Raw genomic sequence first — 25644 nt, forward strand, 5'->3', positions numbered from 1 at the left:
TTCATTTTATTATTGGATAACATTTTATATATATTTAATTGGTCATGCTCACCAGAAGTATTTGAAAGACCTGTTCAGTCCTCAGTAAGAAGGTTTTTCTTCCATCAGCCTTGTCTTCCCAGCATTTACTCTCTGTTGTCATGTCTTGTCTTTCTCCTGGAAAGAAATTGTTTTCACAATTAATATAGAGAAGTCCAGTTAACTTCTGACTGAAATCTTTCCATGCCATGGAACCCACAGTTTCAGAGACAACCCGGATTGTCCAGGTAACACTGATAAAAAGGGTACATTCTAATTTTAAAAACTTATCTGGAAAAAATATGATACATATCTTTGGGGAATACCACTAAATGCCATTCTTCTGTTATACATGGGAATCCGATTGTGGGAATGACTGAGTTAATTTACTTGGTTACAAAGAACACAGAATCTACCAAAATACACTATTATTTCCAGTTTTGTTGATATTTTAGCTGAATCACAGACATTTCTGAGTATAGATTACAAAAGTGTATTGGCTTCCAAGAGAGAGTGAATTTAGCACAATAAAGCGATTATGAAACTAATATATTTACCTTGAACACACTTTGTGGTACAGTAGTTTGCCCATGTAACTAAAATTACCTAAACTTTCGCTTAAATTTTCCCAGTATCACAAGTATTATATATATCAGTTATCCTGAAGACACCATCTTGTCAATAATACGCTTTCCATTATTGACCTAAATAAGTTCTCTTGCATAATAGCTTTTTTCACCAAATCTGAAAGTTTTTGTCACCAAGAAGGATAATGCCGGTCCACATATTGGGGACCTATCCAGTTTGTCACAAGGTAGAAAAAGGACGTGTATTTTGACAAAAAAAATAATAAATCAAAGTAGACAGTCTTCACATAAAAGTAATCTCCTCCTTCCTCTGCTACCCAACTTCACAGTAATTTTTGTGTAGTAGTCAATTTTCTTTTTTCTTAGTGTAATACATATCACAGTCTTGACTTCAAGAATGATCAGAGACCTAAAAAACATGATCTGAGAGGAGAGACTGAAAGAATAGGGGTTGGTTACCTTAAAGAAAAGTTTGGGGAAAAGAGATAATTATCTTCAAAAACATAAAAGGCCTCTGCGAAAAGAAAAGGGATAAATTGTCCTCCATGTTCAGGGGATGTAGGGCAAAAGGTAATGGACTTAGAGATTTAAAGGTAGACATTAGGAAATTATCTCAAACTACAAAGGTAGATTAGCACTGGAAATGATTACCTGAGAATCTCATTCACTGAAGGCTTTTAAAAGCAGGTTAGGCAAAATGGCTTAGGAGTGGTTTCAGATGCAGTAGACAGTATACAGATAGCCCCCAGAGGTTCCAGACTATTTTATATTATTTCATTTCTCCCAGGTGATTTACAACAGTTCTAATACTATTACATTATTTTTCACTTTTCCTTACACTCTTAGAAAGTATGAATAAGAAAACATGGCACTAGGTAAAAAGTATGGGGAAGTAGAATGGGTTGTGAAGTTCCCAACAGCAAAATATTAAGGAATCAAAATCACTGCAGGATAACTCATCTGTTCGAATGGGAGTGTGACTTCCTGATATTTCTGCATGGCCAGCCTTGGGAGACTTGAACACTGGACCAGCACTCAACTCACAATGGAAATGCAGTAACTGCGAATCTATGTTTTGAATAGTCTTCTAAAAATTTCATTTAATTGAGTTGTTGGTCTTTCTTAATTTTTTTGCTGCATTTTCTAGGAGCAAACTCTATCCCAAGGTCTCCAGTGCACAGTGTGCAAATCATCAGGAACCATGATAGCAGGTTCTGAGATATTCTGATTGAGATATGGGGAAATGATGGGTGCTTGCAGTAGCAGGTCCAGAAGTCAAAGCTACTTCAACTAACGAGGAGTATGAAGTTTAACATGGCATCATCTCATCTGAGTTTGACTTTTATCTTGGAAACCCTTAGTTCCCCATGAAGCCTTCAGTTCATTGCAACAGTACGATAGTATTGAACATGCTCATTCTTCTTTCAAGCAGCATTGGGACATCTGACATTCCTGCAGGTAGAATATGCCTTTTGCTGCCCAACTTAATGCACCTGTCTATCACCTTCTCCTAATTTTTCCTTTTTCTCCAACTTTTACTGGTTTCCCTGAGGCCTAAAATCTCAGAAATTTCTTCCTGTAGACAGTAGTATGTCTTCTGCAATGACATATCATAATACATGAAAAGATCCCTGAGAACCTATGTAGTCCGTCCCGCTGCCATATGCCTCTGTCCCAGTCCAAGGTAAACTATGCCTTTATTGTTCCTTGACAGAAAACTATATATGTTTCTGAAAACTCTTTTCTGCATACTGAATGACTTCTCTGGGTACTGTGTTCTAATCCCTTGTAATGTCAGAGTTTTTCCTAATATTTAAGTTTCTCCAAATTAAACCCTTTATTACATGCCCTGTCTGCATTACTGCAGTGATTCTAGGTATCTGAAGACTGTTACCATATTTGTTTACTTCAATCTCTCCTAACACATCATGATTTGTAAATCTCTGACTCTTTTTGCTCTCTTGCAGACTCACTCATTGGTCTACTTTTTCAGTAAGTCTAGCATTCAAAACTGGAGCACTCCAGTGAAAACCTCACTGTTAAATAGAGAAAATATTTAGTATGTACAAAAATGCCATTTATACAACTTAGTATGTTTACTTTTTCCTAATGTAACATCATTAACTTTGGTTTGCAGTGCACTGTCACTCCCTATCCCTTTTCTCATTTTGTATTTCTGCGGGTGATTATTCTGAAGGGTAGAGTTTTGCACTTTCTGTTGAAACTTTGGTCCATGTCAGCTTACCTAATTGAAGCATGGAAAACAACTGGAAACTGAACAGAAGAAATGTGAAGAGCAACCACTGAAAACTTCTTATGAAATGTATTAGGTGCATGTGAATAACTCTCTCTTGCACTGGGGAGGAGTACTCTTTGGAAAGTTATTTCTACCATCTGGCTGGAAAGATTTCTTCTTCTTAAGGCACATTTGGAATCGTCATTTCCACATGCATGTGAACCCTCCTCTTGGAGGAGAGAAGGCTCAAAATATGTACCAGTATTTGCTTTTGTATGCCCAAGTTGTATGCCCAACTTCTGTACTTCTGTTGTCTGTCCCAGTGACAGGAACGCTGTGCTTCCTGCAAAAACTTGTAGAAAATAACTACATCATGCAGAAAACAGGAATAATCATGCAGGGAAGTCTTCTTGATTTCTTTAATTCTATTAAAAGGGATACAACAGAGTAACCATATAGTGCCAGTTAATCTGTCCTGCTTTTGAACTGAGATTCCTATAGATTATGAAAATCTTGTTTATTAAGCTTATTTAGCTGACAAAAGGAGAGAGATGATCCTAAGACCCATTTTTTAGCAAAACCAATCACACATTGATCAAATAAATACTTCCTATAAATTAAAACAAGACAACAAAAGTCATTGTAAGTATTTCTATCTTTTTGAAAAATATTTCAACATAGTTGTGTTTAAGAATAAACTATTATTCTTTTCAAGGTAATATCAATTACTGTTGTTGTAATGTAATGAAGGAATACTGTTCTTACTCGAAGAATAATGGGAAAGGTGGTCCTTTTGTGAGAACTATTCCAGTGACAGAATTTAAAGGTATGGGCTAAAATGTTGTTATTGTGAACTGTGATGTCATCCATAGCTCCTGAATCAGAATCTTAAATTTGGATAGAGAGATCTCTGTTGTAGAAGCCCCATCTTGTGGACGACCAGTCAATGACGACTTTAGCACAATTAAGATTTGAAATACTTAGAAAATCTAAGGATATTCTGATAATCTTTGCAATAAACTAGAGAGTCTTCATAATGCTGGAAAATATGGAAACATCATTCATGGGTAGAAATCAACACATGGTTTTTGAAGACTGTTTCCACAAGTAGGAAATAGTGAACTACACAGAGATGAAAAACAGGGACAGAAATAAGGATGCTGTCTCCAGAACTCTGTTTTAAGTCTGAATCTGCTAAAGCACTGCAAACCCCAATCCTGCCTTGAATTACCAGAATGGTTTTCTGTAACATTTGTATGGTATAAATGAGTATTTGGATGACAAAAGCCTAGGTTATTCATATAAGGGCAGAAGAACATCCTTTGAGAAATTTGTTCAGACAGAAAGAACAGCAAAAAAATGGAAACTGAATCTGGAAGCTTTGGAAACATCCTTAATGAGATACTTAGTTTCAGCACAGAATAATGGAAAAGCTAGCATATTTGTTAGGAAGAACATTGGGATAGGTAAAAAGAAATGTGAAAACAAATCTGTGATAAAAACTAATCTCAAATTTCAGAATGACAGTAGTGGGCATTCCTTGCTTAGCATACATTTTCACAATTTGAAGGAAATGGGTTACTATATGATTGTTCTCTATTTTATAATAATAAAGGTGATTGTAAAATAGCCAGAAAGTATAGAGAAATCTAGGGAAATTTGGCAGAAATGCCAATTCTAAAACATCTATAACTCCCTCCCCCCCCCTTTTTTTAAACTCGTAGGCTGACATTTTTCATGCAGAAAGAATTACTGTTTTCAGTAACATAACCTTGTAAGAAATAGACATAGTGGATGTGAGAATACAATCTTTATTCTAAGTTTTTAGACTCATACCAGGAGGAGTTTTGAGTGGAGATAATAGGAAAGAGCTGCTTTTCACTGAATTTACAAGTTAGATCTGTGTGAAATTTAAGCAGGAGGCAGCTATGCACTTAAGTCCAATTTGCTCTTTAAATTAAAGACATCCTACATCTTTCATTGAAAATGTAACAACTTTTTTCTATGAATATAGTGTATCCAGAGAAAGTTTGGTGAGACTGGCTTGCTTGGAATTTGAGAGTAAGGAAAAATTTGGCATGTGAATAGGGCATGATATGAATGAACCCTTTTGTGTTGGCGGAGAACACAAGGTATCATTCCTACAGGTGGATGTCTGATTTAAAAAAAAAAAGAAAAAAGGACAAACCTTTTGATCTGGACCTGTCTGGACATCAGAAAGCACAGAAATAATTTCCTGCTCCAGATCAAGAGGAGTCTGGATGAAAGCTTCACTTCAGAGACACTTAAAAGTTCCCTGTAAATGTACTGTCTGCTACTTGACAGTGTAGTTTAAAATAACTGTTCACTTCCTATTGAGCCAAAACTAAAAATTAGATTTTCATCCTTTAGTAGATTGCAAATTTCATAAACATAACTACTGCATAACATAAAGAGATCTAAGTAAGTCACTGTTGTTTGTAAATTAATTGATAAAACTATAAATGACCTTACTAGCAGATTATAAAGAACTTCACAGAAATGCTTGCAATTTAAAAATATATTTGTTGATGTTTGGGAGTTCCTGAATGGTTCCTTTGGTTTCTATTAGAAAACCAAAGCCTTTCTTGAAATAGAATTCTATGTTTTAGGGGATGAGCATCTTTGATGAGTTGTCTGACGCAGGGCAGAAACTTTGAGAAAAATGCTTATTCTCAGCTTTCACCTCAGTCTGCCCCTTAAGGAAGGGAATATTAAGACTTTAGGAATACACAGCACTAAAATAGTTATCTGGAAGAAAATTCTACTGGAACCAGGGTGTGCTATAAAAACCTTCCACTTTCCAAAGTGTGGAATGAGGCCACTAAAGGATTGTAAGGTGTTCCTTCCTCAAGAGACTGAAAGGGAACAGCAGATGCTAGTTCACCCCTCAAGGGGACAGTATATGAAGTAGGAACACCTACTTATAATTCCCTGCACTTCAAAGATGAGGAATGAACAATTCATCAAGAAAAGCACAGACACAAAGTGGTATGCTGTGAAATCTAGAGCAGCTATGGCCCAGGAAAAGAAAATGAGTAAGTAAAATTGTAATAAGAGAGTTTTGGAAAAGAAGAATTTGCAAAGCAAGAATTTATTTGGGAAATGTAGGAGGGAATAATCATTGTTCAGAATCCCTACTCCAACAATTAAATTCTCTATAGTTTACAGTAAGGATAATCTCTGATGTAAAAGAAAGATTTTTTTTTTTCTTATTCTAGAAAAAGCCCAAATCTGCTGTTGATTATTTATTTGGTAGTTTTACAAATTTGATGTTTGAAGGACACAGACAAGGCAGGATTTACAAGTTCAAGTATTATCTATGGTAGAGAAAGCAGATCAACTGTCAGGCATTTAAGATACCTAAAGAAGGACTTGTGCACTTGAAAACCTGTCTCCTCCCAAATAATTTTGATCAAAGTGTTTTTGGCGTGTTTAGCTAAATGAAGGTATACTAAGCAAGGAAAAATATCCAGCATTTCAGGAGAAATACTGTAGACAAAAGACCTGCCAAAAATTAGGTCTACCTAATCTGGTATCCTGTGGTCAGCATTGGTAAAGGTGGATGTCTAGGGAGGAGCATAAGAACAGGGCAAGCATTCAGTGCTACTTCTCATATTAGGAATGCAACAGAAATTATAACTGTTTGTATATGCCTGTGTAAGAAGGGAGGAAACAAAATTTGGCTGCATCCTGGGACTGCAAGACACTAAAGAGCAAACTGTTTTACATTCCTCAGCTAAGATGTATGATAAAATGTTCAGTTACAGTGCATCATAAACAGATGCTTAATTGCTAAAAGTTGCAGAGTAATACGCATCTCTTGTTGCACTAACAGACTTTATGAAGAAAATAGAGCAGGATTGTAAACTCAAACAAATGTAGAGTTACAGCAACTCCACTGACAAAAGAGTTAGGTAGGTGTATAAAATTGATGTGAAAGGGAATGAAGAGCTGTGACTAGAGAATAAATTGTTACTATTTAAAGATGGGCATAATGATTCATAAAAAAATTAATGCACATGAAAGTTGTGTTTAAAAGATAGTAAATCTTTGTCCTTATCTCTTTATTTTATTATGCACATTTTTGTAGATGTTTTCTTTGGTTGCCTTTAGCCTTTCTACTATTTTTAATCTTTGCACATTACATTTTTATTGCTATCAAAATTTGAAGAGATAATATTGATGTATCAAGTTATTTAACATTAAAAAAAGACAAAGTTAGATTTCTGATGGCATTATGGATATTTAAACCACCAGAAAACAAGGCTTGATATGTTACTATAAAACTAAATATATTACTTGAACTCTGAGCTCTTGTGTTCATAATATATGAAAGTGATCTATTATTTCTGTGTCTCAGTAATGATATTTTAATTCCAAGTCAAGTATGTAATTTAGGCATAGTACTCTCTTTTACATTTGGTTTTCAACAGTGTAGGTTTTTGCAGCTAGGTGGTTTGGGAATTGTTTCAAGCATCTGACTGCCACTTCCATGGATGTTTGCTTGCTTCCTGTCATACAAAAAAGTTTTACCAAATTATTAATTTGTTAGTGATACCTTTATTAATTTATATATTATCACCCTCTTGAAAAGGAAGACTAATAAAGTGACTTCTTTCTTAAACTTCTTTCTGGGAAGCTTCAAAGTATCAATCAAAACTACTGAACAGCCTTCTAGTTTGACAAGATTCCAGATCATGCATTTGGATGAAGTAACATATTTAAACTGTATCCCTTAATAGGTGGCAAGTTAAAGTACCAGCTCATTTATCAGACTTTTGTTATAGGATAAATAAGTGTCATATACTGTAGATTTTCTTTTTTCAACATATTAGTGGGCAGAAATGGAGAAAGAAAGGAAGAGGGAGGGTAAATCATAACTTCCAAAGAAAGTGTATACGTGACATGGAAATAGCCCTAATCTAAAGGCTGCATGGACATGTCACATGAGACAGAAGCACATGCACACTGGTGCTACTGTGGGATGGAGTGAAAGGCTTGTTGTTCCTCTGGTAAGTTTACACCTGTACAAGGTAAAAAGTTTACTAGATAACCTTAACAGGAGTATGGATCAAATCAAATGTCTTAATATTTAACAAAAATACAATGAAATCACAGATACTTTAGCTGATGAGTCTATATTCTAGTATCTCCAACATTCTGGAAAAAGCAAGCATTCTCTCCATGCTGCGCTGTGATCTGAACTTAAATTAAGTAAGAAAATAACATTTAAAACTAACATTCCATATAGAGCTCCCGAGGACTAAGGAAAGGTACTATAATATGGCTCAATGCCATACAGTTAGATATTGAAAGGACTGCCTTCCTTCAGGGCATACTGGAGTTGATTAACTGGAAAACAAGAAGGGATTTTATGCTTGAGAATTTAAGTTAATACATAAAAAGAAGAGTATCGTATGTATTCTCAAAAATGGTTATGTCTTCAGAATCCTAGGAAACTGGATGGTTAATCATGAGTGTGATTTACTCTTCCCTCTCTTCCTAAGCAAGAAAAATAATGAAACTAGGAAATTTTACAGGATAACCAAAATCTGACCACACATATGGAAACTGGTTGATTTATCCTCTTTAAAAGACAAGCGCTTCTTGGCATAGACCCCAAGATTTTTGTTTCTTTACTCTGCTCCCACTTTAATTTAGGATCCCTACAGACCACCAGTGCATTCGCCCTTTTAATCAAAAGTGAAGAAAGCTTTTGTTCTACCTTCTTAACAAACTCACCAGAAAGACTCCTTCATACCAAAATTCATGTTTTATTAACAGGACAGTATTTTGTCTTTCTAATTTACTTCTGTAAATGATACACTACTATAGAACGTATTAAAGGGCAATAGTGATGTTTTTATAATATTTTATCAGAATAGTAACTTTTAAAAATACAGTTATTTAATCATATTTTCATGTCTGTGATACTAAGCTGCACCTACATTGTCTCTACCTTTTTTGCTACCTCTCCCAGCCCTGTCCTCTTCCCGAGAGTTGTGGTGGTGCCACTTTGCAGTAACCCTTTGTGCCAGCAACCACCATAGGATTCAGTTCCCCAGAGACAGATTTTTGTCCCTGCGCAAAAATAGATCAGGAAAGCAGAAAGAAAGACCCCTAGCATCACAGAAGACAACTTAAAGTTGTGCTGGTGGATGACAAATTGACCATGAGCCAGCAATGTGCCCTTGTGGCCAGGAAGGCCAGTGGTATTCTGGGCTGCATTAGGAAGAGTGCTGCCATCAGGTCGAGGGAGGAGATCCTGCCCCTCTACTCAGCGCTGGGGAGGCCTCATCTCGAGTACTGTGTCCAGTTCTGGGCTCCCCAGTACAAGAGAGACTTCGAGCTACTGGAGAGAGTCCAGTGTAGGGCTGATCAGAGGGCTGGAGCACCTGCCCTATGAGGAACAGCTGTGAGAGCTGGGCCTCTTCAGCCTGGGGAAGAGAAGACTGAGGGGGGATCATACCAATGTGTACAAGTACCTGAAGGGAAGGTGTCAAGGGGACGGGGCCAAACTCTTTTCAGTTGTCCCGTGTGACAGGACAAGAGGCAGTGGGCAGAAATTGAAGCACAGGAAGTTCCGCCTGAATGTGAGGGGGAATTTCTTCCCTGCGAGAGTGACAGAGCACTGGAACAGGTTGCCCAGAGAGGTTGTGGAGTCTCCTTCTCTGGAGATCTTCAAGGCTCGCCTGGATGCAACCCTGTCTAACATGCTCTAGGTGACCCTGCTGAGCAGGGGGGTTGGACTAGATGATCTCCGGAGGTCCCTTCCAACCTTACTGATTCTAAAACTCTCTGACCCCACTCTGAAAGGTTTAATAATACTACAGTTCCTTAGGGTAAGATAGTTTTTCTGATTGTATCATTAAAATTTTCAAATGATATCAGCCATTACTGTCAGAACTTTTAATTCTGGGTTTCTGTTTCAAATTCTTCCCAGTTCAATCAGAACCAAAAGTTAATACCCATTGGCTAATTTCCAGTGCATGCTTCCATAGAACAACCGTTGCCTTTAACTGATGGTGAGATCAAGGCTTGAATTGACAAAAGACATCTGTATCTTGGAAAACAAATTAATGTTTATGTTTTAATTTATAAGTTCCTGGCTCTTTTATAGTTCCTGTTTTTCAAGTAATATCTCTTTGGATCCCTAGCTGATGGAGAGTCAAAATGGAAAAGGCCCATGAGAAACTTATCACAATACAACATCTGGTCTGCATTGGAAAAAGCTAAGAAGGATATTTAACATCTCCGAGACTAAGAGGCAGTTATGAGGCACTTTGGAAGGACCTTCCATCTAGGAAAAAACAGTGCAGGTTGTGGCCACCTGGGCCACTCTAATGTTGTTTTACGAAGAGCTATTCTATTTCCTAGCATCTAAATTTTAATTTCACTTCAGCATGGGTATGTGAGAGCTGGGAGCAGTATGAAAGGTGTTTGCCTTTTTTAACTTTAAGTCTGATTTACAGCATTGTCCTGAATATATTGGGGTTTTTGCCTGGACATGGCAGTTGAAGAGTCAAGATGCCTTCCCAGGACTTTTTGACATAGCTTTATTGACCTTTTTAACAGGAATCAGAATGGAAAGGACCTTGATTCTGCATGTTTTTAAAAGACTGTTTCACATCCTGCTTTGAACTCTATTCCAGAAAGTAAAAAGTCATTAACTAGACTGCATATTGGCAGCTGTATAGGTATGGTACTAACAGCAAGAAGTTTTGCTTTACCTATTCATTCCTGTTTTCTGCAATAACAGACTCTAAGAAATGCAAAGAAATAATGGAACAACCCAGGCAGTAAGAGTACCACTGAATTAGGAGGAAAAAACTACATGAAACTTTTCTGCTACATGAAACTTCAGTCCTTTAAGTCATCATAGCTCATGCAGAACAGAAACAATTTGACATGTATAATTAGAAACAATGAGAATTGTTTGCCAAACAAAGACATATACTGCAGATGAAAGCTCTGATGAAAATTGTTTATAGTTGAGGAACTAAATGTAGATTTTTCAAGAACAAGGTTGTTCTCTTTCTTGCCAAGACAAACAAATCTAATAGAACATCTCATTGCTTTAGGCTGCCTGAGGACCCACTGACAAGTCTATGGACCTTTCTCTACAGAAAATTTGAGTATTGTCAATGTATTGTCTACCATTGCACTGTGGCAGCTGCAGAGGAAGTGGAAGGTTTGAAAGAATACATAAGGGAGAACTGGATTTTTGGCTGCTGAAACAGTATGGAATGCTTTTTGAAACTGTAGAAGTTTATGAGCTGGATATTACTGCTACAAGGGTTATCTCTGAAGTAGTTAAACATAACTGTAATTAATCTGCCATCTTTAGATTTTAGCACTAACATGGTGAAATTGAGAATTCCTATCTTTTAGAATTGCTTTTTTCCAAGATTCCTGCATTCCTATGAAGAGATACAGGCTTACTTTTACATATTTTCAATACTGTCTTTATAAATACACAGTGCATAGATGTTTTTACAGGGCACTGTACGTTAATCCTAAACAAGTATTTTTAATAGGCCATGTGTTCAGGAAAAACATGTAATGAGCATAAATGCCATCCCTGATACTGACATGAAAGATGTATTAGCAAGAAAATATGTCTTATACTTTCCTGGCATATAGCAGGTCCAGGAAGCATAACACTAATCACGTCCTTTAAATCAGACTGTATCTGCAAATACGTATATAGGGAAAGAAGGCCAACAGCATCTTGGCCTGCCTTAGGAAAAGCATTGCCAGCAGGTCAACAGAGGTGATTATTCCCAGCAGTGGCGAGACCATAGCTGGACTGCTGTGTCTGGTCTTGGCCTTCTCAGTGCAAGAGGGACATGGACATGCTGGATCAAGTGGAGTGAAGGGCTACTAAGATGTTTAAGGGACAGATGCATCTCTCATATGAGGAGAGGCTGAGAGAGCTGGAACTGGTTAGGCTGGAGAAGAGAAAGTTTAAGGGGGATCTTGTCAATGTGTAATCAATATTTGTAATCAAATATTTGATAGAAGGGTGTAAAGAAGATGGAGCCGAACTCTTCTCAGTGGTGCCAAATGACAGGATGAGAGACAAGGAGCACAAACTGAAATACAGGAGATTCCACTTAAATATAACAACAACAAAAATGTGTGGGTGACTGAACACTGGAACAGGTTACCCAGTGAGATCATGGAGTCTGCATCTTTGGAGACATTCAAAACCAAATCTGACATGGTCCTGAGCAACTGGCTTTGACCTGGGGTGGGCTGGACTAGACAGTCTCCAGAGGGCCCTCCAAGGCATAAGGATTCTGTGAATCTGCAAATATTTGAAACAATTTGCTTATGTCTTGTCAGCATGTTAACTGGAACGTGGCTGTACAGGACTTTTAAAGAAATAAAAAGCTGGAACTCCAGAAATAAGACCTAACTGCTGATGCCCCAAAAAGGCATAATGGGAGGATTAGGGGATTTTGAATGACTCATCAGAATGATAGTTGGTTTAAAAATATAAATACAGATGTGACTTGGGTCTTTTTATCAATGTATTGAACACTCATAATGCTCACTTCAGCTGGACTGCAACAAGCCCAGAAAATAATGCAGTCTCTCTTCTATTTGGAAACCTATTTTAGTTTAATCTTGCTCTGGACTATCTTTACTCTAGAAATTAGTATTCAGTGCTTTATGATACTGAATTCATTTGTTGGTCTGTTACAGGTTTTCTCTTCTTACTAATACCGATATTACCAACCACAATGTATTTTGACATACTACTTTAGTAATAACTACATACCACTCTCAAGGAGTTGAGAATATCACAGTTTGAGCAAGATAAAATTAACAAATTGATTTACATTGGAGGCATACTTTATGGCACTTTATACATTTAGCCTTTAGCTATTCTTACAGCAATACTAGAAAAAGAACAAAGCTGAAATTCAAAAATGGTTCGCATTTTTAATAGACACGAGATTTCTATGGAAAGGTAGAAATCAAGTATTTGAAACAGCTAAACAGTGATATGAAGGTTTACCTGTGGTTTTCATCATGCAGATGCTGAGAAACTGATTCGTAGCATTGAGAATTGGCAGATCCTCATTCTTTTGCGGACTCTTTTGTCTGTCATAGTGCTTTGTCTTTCATTAAAAAAAGCATCCTGGAAAAAAAGAAATTGAGTAACATTATAATCTACATACTTCCTAATTCTGTATGTAAAGCATTTGATTTTTAAGTCTTCACACTTAAATCATAAAAAGGTCAAATACACACAGTTAAAAGTTCCCATCTTCTATCACTACTTTTCCATGACTTAAAACTTTTATAGCCTATCTCCTTTGATTATAATGGTCTCTGCACAAGGTGGTTTTTTTGAGGGGGGTGGAGGCAGTATTAGTTTAAATTTACACCTTTAGCAGCAGTTCCTATATCTACTGTCTTCCTTTTATAAATTTATAGCCTATTATAGTTATTCAAGTCTGGCATAGATCCAAATTACCCATTTCTCAAGAATACAGGAAACTAAATCTAATGTCTAATGAGCATGGAGGCTTATGCAACCTTCAATCACTCAAAAAAATACTAAATTATCTTCATATTACCTTGTATTCTGATAATTAGAGTTGTGCACTTTGATGTTCTGTAGACCAAATGCATTCTGCATTTGAACTAGCGGAATACTTGAATTTATCCCTCCCTTCCTACAGACCTTCTGTATGTGATCTTAATATTCTGCTCTGATTGAAGGACCTACATAACTTCCACACCTAGTATTTGGTGGCTTTCTCCACTTATGTCAGGAACCCATTCTTTCCTCAGAAAAGAGGTTGTTTCCTCATTCTCTTATCATAGAATCGGTAAGGTTGGAAGGGACCTCCGGAGATCATCTAGTCCAACCCCCCTGCTCAGCAGGGTCACCTAGAGCATGTTAGACAGGGTTGCATCCAGGCAGGCCTTGAAGATCTCCAGAGAAGGAGACTCCACAACCTCTCTGGGCAACCTGTGCCAGTGCTCTGTCACTCTCGCAGGGAAGAAATTCCCCCTCACATTCAGGCGGAACTTCCTGTGCTTCAATTTCTGCCCGTTGCCTCTTGTCCTGTCACACGGGACAACTGAAAAGAGTTTGGCCCCGTCCCCTTGACACCTTCCCTTCAGGTACTTGTACACATTGATATGATCCCCCCTCAGTCTTCTCTTCCCCAGGCTGAAGAGGCCCAGCTCTCACAGCTGTTCCTCATAGGGCAGGTGCTCCAGCCCTCTGATCATCTTTGTAGCCCTACACTGGACTCTCTCCAGTAGCTCGAAGTCTCTCTTGTACTGGGGAGCCCAGAACTGGACACAGTACTCGAGATGAGGCCTCCCCAGCGCTGAGTAGAGGGGCGGGATCTCCTCCCTCGACCTGATGGCAGCACTCTTCCTAATGCAGCCCAGGATACCATTGGCCTTCCTGGCCACAAGGGCACATTGCTGGCTCATGGTCAAACATTCTCCTTTGTTCTTGACACCAAGAATACTGTTTTTCCCTTCATTCCTACTCTACACTCCTGTTATTGTGTGTGATTCCTGCATCCCCCGCATCGACTGCATTGTTCACTGACACGAGCGGCTTTATGTACTCCTTGGTCTTACCTCTCTGGTCCTGGGTGCTCTCTCTCTCATTCTCTGCCTCCTAAGATTTTCTAAAATCTTGCAAAGTCTGTTCCATCCCATTTTCTGCTAATACTTGTTACATTTCTGTTTGGATTAGTATGTCATTTGGCTTAGTTTTAGGCTTATAATAAAGGTATTTAAATCAGAAATCCAGTCTCCCTGTGTAGTCAATAGACAGAGACAACTCAGTGACCCTATTCAGAAGAAGCCTAATTTAGATTTTTTGAATTACAGCCTGATGAACCTTATCTCTTTAATAATGAGAACAGAAAAATCAGCCACTCGTATCAGGCACCAGCTACATGCATAAACTTAGATAGCATGAATGTCCCCAGTAGTGTCCAAGTGCAGAGAAATTACATTTAAAATACATAAATTTGACTGTAAGCAAAAGAGATTAGCACCACAATTTCAGGGATGTATTCTACATACATCACTTTGATAACTGGATTTATACTAAGTAATTTTGAATGGCTACAACCCTTCAGAAAAGTTCTTTCTAGCTTCTGTAATAAAAGTGACACAAGGTAATGGATGATGTGGAAACTGGTCTTGCAGTTGATATGCTAATTCAGCAAGGAATCAGTTCTTGCAGAAACCCAACAAAAATGATTTTAAGTATCTTTATATAGTGTCATGTACTTGGATGATTTTCAGGAAAGAGATTATTAAAAAAAAATCAAGGAAGTTCTAAGTCTCTGGACAAAGTACTTTTATGAAAACACAAGGTTATTTTTATCACATATATATATTTTTGCAAACAGAGTTCAATATAACACTATATTTCATACAGTCTCTTTCATGTCACTCATCCCAGTTTTACTTACCTGTGACTGCTGCTGCAATTTTTGTGATGAAAACTTCCATCTGAATAGTTCCAGTGTCATGAATAAGGCTGCAGTAGTGTAACTGTGGAACAAAGTTATGTTGATGGCATGTAAGAAGGATAATCTAGTTTGTCCTTTCTAGAATACACTCAGTATAAAGAATAGCAAATGCCTCATTTTATTTGAGACAAATAATCAAGTTAAATTAAAAATAATCTTAATAGTCAATCTCTAAGGATATTCACAAAGAGTTTACAGCCCCTTTAGTTTTTCCAAACAATACACTTGGAATTAATGAGCACAAAAAGTAAAATAAACTGTAATATTTCCTGTGTAAAGATACTAAAAGACAACAGTTTTACCAGCATAAGTTGCCTCATCTTTTTGAGATTTAGCAAATATTTCCTTATTGAAGAATAAACAAAATAAAACAACTGATTTTTTAAGAAGCAATTCTAAAAAAATCTGTATTTTCAAAATTGTATTGTAATTGTCATTTTTAAAAATGTCTTATTTTAATTTTATGAGATATTCAAGGGGAAAAAAATTACTCCATTTTTTTAATATAAAACAGGTAAAACATTGCTATTCCTGAAGGAAAGGCCAACAGTAGTAGCGCCTGCAGCTAGAATGGAGGATAAATGGTCCAAAATATCTACATAAACAAGAAAGAGTTCAATGTGAAAATAATATTATTGTATATAACAGCATCCCTTGTGTTCAGACTATTCTGTTTTACATGGTAAATTTCATACGGTCAGGAAGGCAAACAAGTATGACATCTTATCTCTTCACATCATTAACGGAAGTGTTTCCTTTATAAAGTATGTTATTTTCTGCTCAAACTTTCTTTGGTTAATTCCAAAGTTGTTCTGGCCTAACTGTCCCTGTGTAGGTCTAGCTATTTTTCATAAAGATGGTTTTCCAGTGTTTTATAATATAGACTTTATACCAATTGCATGACAGGACATTTTAATAAGATAACTTCTTAAAAATATATCTTGAGGGATATTCTGATCTTTCTCCACAATCTGTTTCAGGGTTACATTATTATGGAATGGACTGCTTCTGAAGCTGCTTTAGGTATTTAATCTCATTCCTCTAATCCACTTCAATCTTCATTTTTCAGCTGGTAACTTCCTTAACACTGAACATTATTATAAAAAATATAAAAAATACTGTTTACCGAAGAGTTTACTTTGAATTGTGACACTGAATTTTCTTGTCCAAACAGGTTTCTTTCTTGGTTCAAAACATACAAAGCAGATGATTCTCAGTCAACAGTCTTCAGGCCTTAACTCTTTACTTCATCCCTCTTCCTCTAAGATTATGAAGCAGTGGGCGAAAACAATGTTCTTTTACTTCCCTTACCAAAGATGTATTATTGTAAAAATAGGGAAGAATGTATGTTGTGGAATCCATTTGAGTAAAGTCCCCAAGAACCAGTTACCCACAACTCCTGGGTAATCTGCAAATTCCATTGCAGAGGAATTTGCTTCCCTGACTGCCCATTCCCAAAATGAGTCTTGTAGCTATGGGAACTTCTATACTTGTCTTCTATTGTAGAAAATCATAATGGTGTCAGCAATACTGCTTTTTCCATTCATTATCCCCCACAAAGAAGTAAAAGCACATCGGATCTCTCAGATTTGTAAGGCCCTAATAAATGTTAGGCAAACTGAAGAGTTTTATTCTGGTAAATCAAAGTGTCAAATTCTTCATTATAAATTTGAATAAATGTTGCGTAAGAGAAAAAAAAATGAATAAAACACAATTCTAGATTAAACCAGATTCCTCTGTACAGGCTTCAGTGGCTAAATTTATATGAGCTACCAGGAAGAAGCCAGCTCACTGTGAGGAGATCTTACATCTTATTTTTGCTGTTTTGAGAATGGAATTTTCTCTCTCCCTCAGTTTCTCTTCTGAATACTATTCTGGTTCTTCTTGTCTTTTTTTTCCCATAAGAAGTGTAGCTGCAGTAACATAGAGCTCGGTACCAAATATGGCTCTGGTAACGCACTGTTCCACTCCCTGTTCTCCAGGACTGGAATCTGAAATACAAAACGCAAATGTAGCAAATAGGCACTTCCCCTCCTCAGGTATACCTCTGAATTTACATTCCAACTGTATTCCTAAAATAGCATATTCTTTCTAATTTGATTATCTTCGAAGACTACTGCAACACATTATAATTTTTGCATCATTAAAGATATTAATTTTATCTCATCTTGTTAAATTTATGGGTTTTATTATGTTACCAGCTTTCCATAGGGTCCACATATAACGTACTAGTAATATAAAAGCTGCCTCAGTCAGGAATGCTCTTTCCAAGTTCTCCTCCATTCTACTTTTGCCAGGGGATCTTGTGTCCTCTTGTTCTTTCCTCTACTGATAGCTGCCCACATAGATACCATTCGCGATAATTATCAAGTAGCTGTTTCCTTGCTGAAAACTGGTACTAGCGATTGCATTTAACTGACCGAACTGGACTGTATGGATTTCTGTAATTCTGTATTTTTAAAAGGCCAATTATACCAGGACAATTCCATACCAGCATTCCACTGGCTGGAATTCCAGGAATTTTAGCAGATCTATTTATGTTAAAAGTTTGCCTCCCCCACTGATATATAGATAGCTATAGTAGTTCAAAAGATGTATTTTAGTACCTATGATCACTCCAAAATGTTTCCCGTGGTATCAGTCTTTTCCTCAGGTCAGCTGCAATTTCCATTCTTTACTACAGAACAGAATTACTGTAACTGGTCTAGTAATGGTACGTGACCTGTAAACACCTATTTTTATGCCTGCACTGTTGACGCTTCATATGCCACACCACCTCTGCTTAATATTCTTCGCAGTCTAGTTCAGGCTGGTTAATCTCATCCATTCCATAGACATTCGCATTGCCCTACTTAATAATAAACAACTTATTTTTGTTATCTCTGCCCCAGTGCTTACAGATCTTAGCTTTGGAAGTGTGCGGCATTTCAGGGTCGTAGCACCGCAGTGGACAACCCTCCTTGATGCTGAGAGGCAGGAAAATGGCGACGGGCCGGGCCGGGTGTGCGTGTGTGTGGTGGGGGGACACCGCCACGGGGTGGTCTCGCAGCCCGGCGCCACACAGGGCAGAGCTCCGCCGTGAGGCCGAGGAGGGCGGCCTCGCCGCGCCGATGCGTTTGGGGGCAGAAAACCCCCGTGAGCAGGGAGGAGGCGGCACCTTGCCTCAGGGGGGAGGAGGAGGAGGAGGAGGAGGAGGAGGCGGAGGCGGAGGCGGAGGCGGGTCATGGCGGGGCGGGCGCGCTGCCGCTCCTCGAGCGTCCCTCGCCGGCGGGAGAGGGCTCCGCCCTCCACCTGCTCTTACCCGCTCCCGAGGGCGCGGGAAGGCTGGTTGCTAACGCTCGGCCTGCTTCTCCCCTCAGGGCTCCCTCGCGGACATCCACCCGCGACCGTTAACGGCCTCGCCTCGCCCCCTTCCTTCGTTTCAGGTGCGCGCCGCTGCCCAAGCGAGCGGGGCTGTGCCCGCCTCGGCCCCACGATCTCGCTCTCCCTGGCGTTTTGCCTGTGATTTTAGTCAGCTTGAGGCTTTCTGCGCTTGGTTTCTCCTGAAGAGTGCTTTGCCCTGGCTTTATTGGAGGCTAGATCAACTAGACGTTCCCCATGCTGCCAGGTGAGCGCCCCTGTCAGAGTTCGTTGGCTTTGTGTATTCATTTCATTCAATTTAGCGAACTCTGTTTTTTTTTTTTTTTTTTTTTTTTTTTCTCCCTGTAATGGTCCATTTTAGTCAGAAACAGGGCATAAAACGGACAACTGGTTGGTAGCCCCAATTGCTGTTCAACAAAAGCATGATTTACTGCTTATTCCATCCACTACAACAATTAATTGGGAAGAGTTTGTGCGTGTACAAAAATCCAGAAGAGATGAGAAGGGAGAAACTTCTGCAAGCTTATTTTAAGACGCAATACAGTCTAGCAGAGAGAAAAGAATTTAACGGAGGCAACTGCTTAAAAGAAGTTTTCTCAGCTGGAGGCAAACTCTCCAGAAAGCTCCAAGGAGTGGGGAAAGCTGAGCGATGCTCTTATGTTTGTCATGCAACTGCTTCAAGAAAACCTTCTTTGAAGAGTTTGTGTGCCTTACTTCAGTAGTTACGTATTTGTCAAAGAGTTAAGCTAGAAATAGAAATGCGCAAGGGAGTGAACTATCTAGAACAGCATTCATATCTACTAAAACCATCTTTGAAGAAGAGGCACGAAGTGAGGGGTCTGCATCCCAATACTGTGCTAGAGACATAAAAGCTGCTCTTATTCCTGCGAGCTCCAAAGGCAGAGTTCAGCAAAGTCAGCTGACAATCCAAACGGGTTCAAATTGTCATCTCCCCCTCCACCTATATTTTATGTAAATAAAAAGTTGTATGCAGTTACTTCTAGAAGATACAAGAATAGAAAAAAAAATACAATTCAATGTTAATATTATACTTCCAAATCTTTTTTCATGTAGGCATCCACAAGATGGTTGTGTGCTAGCCAGAACTTAAGTTTCTCATTTTGTTTAAAATTCTAGCACTTTTCTGCTTTACTGATTTGCCCATATATCAGTTAACACAGTGTTACTGTTATCAGTGTTTTATCTCAAGCATTGGAGGTAATTTCTGGAGATGTAATTGCCAAGACAATGGAATCCATTAGTTTAATCTGCTATTTTTTGTTTTTAAGCAAGCAAGCATTTAAAAAGTCCACATTCATCTCCATCAGAGATTATTTTTCTTCAAAGTATGTCTTGGAAACTACTCTCACTTTCAAGTTTACATCTACAGAGTAGTACCTGAGGTGTCCTACTTCATGTCTGCAGTATTATAATTCTGATTTTTGAATGTCCTGTTGCTTGGGATACTCACACAAGTTAAGGCCTGTTTACACAGCAGTAATAGAGTTAGGGTTCAAACACTGCTAGTTAATCAATCAAGAAGGAACAAAAATAGTTTTGAGGGCTACCACTCTTTTTGGCTGATGTTCAGAAGAGCTGGTGAAAACCATGGAGAAGACATCTGAGTGCACTGAAGACAACATTTATTATATACTTTATTTCATATTTTTTTAGGGATTACATTTGTAATGTAGTTATTTTACTCAAATTTAACAAATCTCTGTGAATATTAATTCATTTTTTTTCAAAATGACTGCACTATTTTGGTTGCTTTTCAACTTTTTATTTCATTTAGTAATGTCCACAAGGTGGTGCTAAAAAGTTAGCAGTAAATAAGACATAATTTGATAATTCTACCTGCTCTTTGTAACTGACTAAAGTGTGTGTATCATTAAAAAGTGCATACATATTTTGTAAATGTACTGTCATCTGCATTTCAGATGACAGTACAGATTTGGAAGTTTCTTTTTAAATCATTCATACTTACTAGATTGTAAGCAAGGATGGGTCTGTCTCCTCTCTGAGCAGGAGAGACATCTGTGTATCTGTAACTGTTGAACACTGTGTATGAAAATGACGAGTGAGATCAGGATTAAGTAGACAAAATAATGAGGAGTGAAGAGATAGATTCAGAGAGATAAAGACCAGCAGAATTCATATTCTCCAGCAGGGTTATTAGTGCAAATACGATGCCCCACAGATGTGGCTGTATTGCTTCTAGGCCTAGCTTAAGCACAGGAGTGATAACAGCACCATTTGTGCAGAGCTATTTAGGCATGTGTGTGCAGGCCAAATGTGTATTACCTGTCCAGGGTCTCGGCATGGTGTGCTTGGAGCTGGGGACTAGGGAACTGCAGTGCAAAGGCACTTGAGAGCTATATGCAGAGTCAACAGGAGGGCAGACAGATTTGCTAGTTTGGGCCCTTTGTCAATCCAGCTGCAGTTTCCAGTGCCTCTTTGCTATTTTTTCCTTATATTGCATGTTTTCAGAGGACTTGATATCAGGTATACAGCTCCACAGTGGGCAGGGACAGCTCAGATCCATCACTGTACCCAAATTAGCAAATCATCACTTAATCAAGAGCATAAGGAGGTGTACTTCTGTGGCACTTAAGCAGTACCATAGGAGTCAGCTTGAATCCAGAAAAGCTGTACAGCCTTTCCTTAGCTGATTCAGATTTTGTGCAGTCACCCTAGAATATCCGTAAGATATTATATCGAATTTTTCAATGTTTTTAATAGCCAGGCTTCCCCTTATCCTATTACATATTAATGAACAGATAACTATTAGTCCTAAATTAGTATTAACTTCTTAGGGAGCGACATAATATGAGATCAGCTGCATTAGTATATGCAGGCAAATTTAGTTTTAGTCTCTTTTATTCAATCATTGTTAAAAGGGCAGCCATCCCAAACTGTTTTTAGTAGAGGTGATCAGATCTCTAAGCATCTTTTTATACAAGATCAGACCAGAGAAAGAAAGAAAAAAAAAAAGAAAAAAAGAATAGCAGCAAACATAAAATGACCATAGGAATCAACTGGCCAGTGCAGAAAAGACAATAAAACCTTATCCTGCAAGTACTTTGTTGTAGAGCTGAATGGCTTCTTTGTTTTCTAGCAGGCTTAACATATCACAGAAAAGCTGAAGTTCAAAGAAAAAGGGACTACTTAAAAAGGCTATTTTAAAAATACGTTTTAGACAAAAATAGTTGTGCGTTGACTGGCATTATTATTGTTAGAATTGTTTCAGTGTAGTAGAATTGTATCAGAAAGATAATTGTTTTCATATAATATATTTTCTCTAAATTGCTTTATTGTTTTAAAATATACTAAAATTTTGATAGGAGATATGTTAAATGACATAGACCCCTATTTAAAGGATCACAATAGTTACATTTTACAGTAGTTTTGGATATCTAAAACCTTTGTATTGATTTGGTTTTAAAATCTATCTGGAAAAATCAGAATTGGAAAATTTACTAAATGTGCAAATTCATTGAACAGGTTAGCTAATTTCTGATTCGGTTAGTCCAAATGACAGCGACACTCTGTTAAATAAATCCTGTAAAATTATTCTAAGTATGATAGCAATGTATCTTGCAATTATAGTGACATATTTCTGTTTTAGTTTATATGTTGCTTTTTCTATCTAACTATATAAAATTAGTTTTGAAAATGATTATTTTTCAGGTGTTGACTTGAAGATGCATACATAGAGAAGAAAAGATACTCTGTTCTGCAGGAAATGGTAGAGCATCTGAGATTATAGATACAGATTTCCTGCATATAAAACCCAGGTATGCATTATATCAATAATCTAACAACTATGTTTTTCAGTTTTAACAAATTGAAATCCTGAACTTTGTACTTGCATTTTATATATTTGCAATGGTTTTGCATTCATACTGAAAATCCTGTAAGTATTTTTAAAACACCAAAACTATTTCATCTCAAGGTCAGTTTTTTTCTGGTTTCCTGTTCAGGCTATTGTGAATAAACTATGCTTTAGATTTGTAACTATATATTTATGTCTATATCCCATTTAATATTTGTAGAATGGTAACTGTCAGCATGGTAAATTAAGAGTCACACTGAGCACAGTTCAGCAATCATACTACAGATGCACAGTGTTAACAGGAAACAATTTAGAATGGCAGTGGTATCCTACAGGATGTGTGTAACTCATTCAGCTACATGTTGATTTACACAGGACTATACTATAGATTATACTTTCTGGTAATTGTGGTATTATTATTACTAGGCTATATCTAAGCACAGGAAATGCATATAAGCACATTAGAAGTGATAACATCCACTCTTGTTTAAACACATACTACGGCATTTGCAAGAGCAAAAACGTAATTTCCTAATTAATACTTTGCAAAATTTTTAGGAAAAAGCTGGCTAATTATGGGAGGGCCTATAACCAGCATTTAGTAATAAATGCACATAAATCAAATCTTTTATTCTTAGTCACTTTAAAAATATATTTTATAAGCGTGGACTGCAAATGAAGGTCAGGAAGGAGACAGTACGTTTCCATCTGAAAACACAGGAAAGATCAACATAACTTATCACAGTGGCACCAAACCTGTAGTACTCAGGTCTGTCAAGGAGAATGCTATAAAACTGTAGCTATGCAGAAGGCTGCGAGGAGCGAATAGTTTCATCTTACTGATATAAATAGATAGGTAGATAGATATATAGATTGATTTGTGTGTGTGTATTTAGAAAGAAAATTAGAGGTCAACAGTGAACACATTTAAGGACAACAATATGGAATTGTTTGGCATCTTTACAAAAAAGGCAGCAAGTGTAGGAGAGACAAGCAATAACTAGGGCTTGTCATGATGAACACACCTGTCATGATGAACCACCTTGGCCCAGGAAGAATCTTTGTTGCTTTATGACACATCATTGATCGTAAAAGGCTTAGTTCAAATTTAGATAAGTAATCAATTATAAAGAAGTTAATGACATAAATCTCACTTTTTTCATGAAGACTCAGCTGTATTCAAATTTACCTCCTGGCATTGAGATGGGGTGTTTAGCAGAATGATGAGTAGGACAGGCTGTGTATGGCTTCAGGTCCTGTGCCCATCTAAAATCTTGCCCTATTTCTTCATCTCAATAAGAAAGTCCGACGTACCCATTTACCTGAGGTTGCTTGCTGCCTGTTTATCCAGTGTTAAGGTTCAGGAACAGGCCCATTCTCCACCCCGTGTCCCCAGCCTAATGTTATAATTCAGTGTCAGATTGGCTCCAAGCCTATTTTGCCTTCACTAACAGCCTTGACTTGAAAAGATGTGTCCTTTCCTGCTTCTTGTCCTGGGATGTGGCATTTGGGTTCATCCACAGTTCTACAGCTAGCGATAATGTATGATGAGGCCCTGCTCAGAGGCTCTCTCACCAGTTCCCGTTAAAAGTGTAGGCTTTGGGCTTTTATATGTGCTTGGGAGAATGACTGAACAAACCAAGGGTCTTCCAAGGAGAGTTCCCTCCCAGAAGGGCGATATGGTTCTACCTAGACAAAGAAGGGAATATCCATCAGATTTTGTAGGCCAGCCTCTTCTCTGTGAGCAGTTTTCAGGGCTCATAACTAACATGTTCTATGTATTATTTCTTACTTTGATTCACTAGAGAGAATAGATAAAAATTGATATAAAGTTTCCGCGCTTGTTCCTCTCAACAACAGAAACTTACTGGAGAGAGAGGCAAGAAAAGGTCTTAACTTTGTGGAATAATTAAAGAAGAGTATATGATGTCCTCGCAAAAAACCTTCCAGCTAAGCTTTTTTTCTTTCTTTCTTTTTTTTTTTTAATCATGAAAGTCTCTTTCCTGTATTAATAAATGAAAAGTAACAGTAGAACTCTGAATCAAATTATCAAATCAAAAAACTGTAAATATATATCCGTACTGCTGGTGATATAAATTGTATTGCCATGTAAATTCAGAATTATAGTTGATGTTATTTAATATTTTTCCTGATTGTAATCCTTTAAGTTTCAGATCAATAATATCATGCTGTATTGTGTAAATTGATTATGTTATGAGTGGGGCACTGCAACGTACAATTGAGGATTGGCCTATTGGCATATTGAATGATGATATGATACACACATGCACAAAATAGCCTGTTAGACTGATAAGTTGTTTCAAGTTTTTGTAAAAAGTTTTTAAAATTATTTTCCATCTGTATTATTTAACATTAAGGATGCATTTGTCATTATAAATTTATAAATGCTACTGACCAGAATGTTTCGTGCTGATAGTCAAACTAGCATTGAATAAAGCTTTAGTTTTGGTTTTGTCAAATCTCATATTAGCAGAATTTTGAAAAAATAGGGTGACTGATGGCTCTAAATTAACATTAATATGCCTTGGCTTTTGTTGTGATTTCATTATAATACTGTCTTTTGGAAGAGTCAACTATTAATGTAAGCTATGATTTACCAGATAATTTGAAGACGTATTTAATTTAAATATGATATTAATTTTTTTCCTGAATTGGTTAGTTTAAACTTGTAGTATCCTGGTTAACAAATGAACAGCTTCAAAAGTTCTTAGAGTCCTTAATGTTCTGCAAGTTTTTTTTTTTTTTTTTTTTTTTTTTTTTTTTTTAAGTCTGTTGCTGGGATTAAGGCTTTAAAAGCAAAGGTCAGATAAAGATCCCTACTTGAAATACACTAGGATATGAGCCATTATGTTTATTTTTTCTTTGATTAATCTGCTTATTAAATAGTTAACTGACCAATAATACTACTTATAATATAATTACATATATTTTTATTTGTGAGTCGTGGGAGAGAAACAAATACATGTGTTTTTTGAACAGTAAATGTAACAGACTGCAGAATATGTGAATCATTCTTTACTACCTTCAGCTTTTGGCTTT

General features: G+C 37.3%; 1 long non-coding RNA gene across 5 annotated transcripts in view; it reads right to left on the minus strand.

The window, feature by feature from the left end:
- Positions 1 to 25644, minus strand: part of LOC134143369 (uncharacterized) — a 40419-nt gene continuing 14775 nt past the window's right edge. For 2 of the 5 annotated variants that reach the window (XR_009959092.1, XR_009959091.1), the window contains 5 exons: positions 20737 to 20810; positions 17198 to 17380; positions 15330 to 15411; positions 12890 to 13012; positions 1 to 156 (listed from right to left, as the gene is read on the minus strand). This is a non-coding gene — a long non-coding RNA (uncharacterized LOC134143369). Of the gene's footprint in view, positions 157 to 12889; positions 13013 to 15329; positions 15412 to 17197; positions 17381 to 18287; positions 18548 to 20736; positions 20811 to 25644 lie in introns of those variants that run through there. The other 3 variants (XR_009959093.1, XR_009959095.1, XR_009959094.1) reach the window with 3 other exon arrangements.

This window comes from Rhea pennata, chromosome 8 (genome assembly GCF_028389875.1).
Source record: "Rhea pennata isolate bPtePen1 chromosome 8, bPtePen1.pri, whole genome shotgun sequence".
Lineage (NCBI taxonomy): Eukaryota > Metazoa > Chordata > Aves > Rheiformes > Rheidae > Rhea > Rhea pennata.